Genomic DNA, 2,500 nt, shown 5'->3' with positions numbered 1-2,500 from the left:
GAGCTTTGTATCTTTGTATCTTTGTTAGAGACCAGCTCCTTCTTCAGAGGAGGAATTTAAATGGTGAAAAACAAAAGAGACATGCATGCATACGTATATACCTACCTACCTACATATATACAGGCATACATACAGCTTTTGAATGTCGCATTGTATCACTCAGGCAACGTGTGATAAACAGTAAAATCATAAAGGAGTATATACAATGCATACACAAAACAGAGAGCAACAACATTTGCAGAGTTGAAGAAATACTGCGCAGCTAATTTGCGAATACACAAACACACACACACACACACACACAGACACACACACAGACACACACACACACATTCACCACACACACACACATATACACCACACACACACACACACACACACACACACACACACACACACACACACACACACACACACACACACACACACACACACATATATATATATGTACAGGGTGCGATGGGTAGATTGAGTAAATACTTTCGCCAGATACTATTATTCGCTGTAATATTTTAAGCTCGGTTTATTCAATTTTTTCTTTTCTTTTTTTTTAACATATTCTGGCGCACATTACGTCATCTGTTTGGAGGTTTGTTACTTAGTGGTTAATGAAGTGCCTTCACAATCGTAAGATAGGTTTGTACGTTGAGATCTCGAACAAAACACTGCCTTTCAACTTGCCCTACTTACGTACATGCATACACAGCACACACACACACACTCACATATACAGACGTACACACACACACACACACACACACACACACACACACACACACACATATATATATACATATATATATATCTATATATATTCGTATTTATATACGACGTGCTTCTTTCAGTTTCTGTCTACCGAATCCACTCACAAAGCTTTGGTCGGTCCCAAGCTATAGCAAACGACACTCGCTCAAGATAACACACACACGCACGCACACGCACACAAACACACACACACACACACACACACACAAACACAAACATATTATTGACGTCGTACGATTTTTGAGGTTTTCTTATTATCAAGGAAATTATTTTGTGTCTTAATACGTCAAACTAGGCCTCAAAACTAGTATCGTTTTGGAGAAAGCTTCTTTCTGATATGTATAGTACTAATATTGACAAAAGCAGATGAAAATTGTCGAGCAATGGAGGTAGATTTGCTGAATGACTAATTCTGTGTCTTGAAACGATATCAATATCTACCATCAACCGCTTGCTTAAACACCTCTCACTTTTACTGGTATAGAAAAACACTGATAAACACATCACTGCCTTTGCAATTTGCTGGCGTAAATTTTTTATTAATGACGAAGGCATTAATGCATACATACGTGCATACATACGTGCATACATAAGCATACACACACATACAGACACAGACACACACACACACACGCACACACATAGTTTACTAATATAGGGGTGACATAAAAAGTACTCCATCACTCAATGAGAAATGTTTGTATTTATTGACCTTGCAGTATATGTCTGTGTGTGAATGTATAATGCATACGATAGAGCACATAAAAGGGGGTTGATAAATTCGAGTTCAATCCTCAATCAGTACCCATCTTTATATCGGTTCACAGAGTGTTTCGCAGTTGCATTTTCAGCGTCCATGCGAAAATCGCGTTGCGTTGGCAAGGATATCCTGATACATATGAACAACATGTTTCAGTATCTCGAGACTCGGGTTACGCTTATTGTATTCCCTAACGTTGATACACACGCATACACACACACACATGCACATACAAAGACAGACATACACACATAGACATGCACATGCGCACACACATACATGCGCGTGCGCTTTTCAGTTTAGTGTTGCCAGCAGATAGTGAGATCTCAGGAGTGTACGCAATTTCTCTACGTCACTTTTCAGAACGACCTTTTATGCCTATTTTATATTCACATATGTATATATGCCTTCATCCTCTCTTCCTTCTTTTGAATGTTTCTTATTTGGATTACTGCTTTTTAAACGAAATTTTGTACCAGCAACATGAATGCTTTAGCAGACTATAACAATTCGACTCATGTGAAATATAACATGTATCCACGACACATACGTAGAAAGATGCTGGCTTAGTTTTTCATTACCTCAAGTAACTTTAATATCTTCAACGTATGGAAGGGTTTGCAAACAGGCTCTTGGAAAGTCTGTACTGAAAATATCTCACTTATTCAAGTGTGTAGTAGTCAATTAAATAAAAATCCTTTTATCGACTTGGAAGCTATCAAAACACTCACTTAGCAGTGGTCGATATAACTGCATGGTTGTCACTAAAATTTCTAATTGGAAACCACTTGAAAGTTAAGATCCACTCTCTTCTGCCTTCATAATGGAAGTCTTTAATCTGCTCTCTGTACTATGGACACAGACATGCATTGCAGAAATAGATCGAACAATTATGCAACGGTAATTTTTGCATCTCTCTCTCTCTCTCTCTCTCTCTCTCTCTCTCTCTCTCTCACTCTTTCCCTGTAGCTTTCC

Source organism: Octopus bimaculoides, chromosome 6, assembly GCF_046866305.1.
Source record: "Octopus bimaculoides isolate indiv1 chromosome 6, ASM4686630v1, whole genome shotgun sequence".
Taxonomy (NCBI): Eukaryota; Metazoa; Mollusca; class Cephalopoda; order Octopoda; family Octopodidae; genus Octopus; species Octopus bimaculoides.
This window is presented reverse-complemented; position numbering follows the sequence as displayed.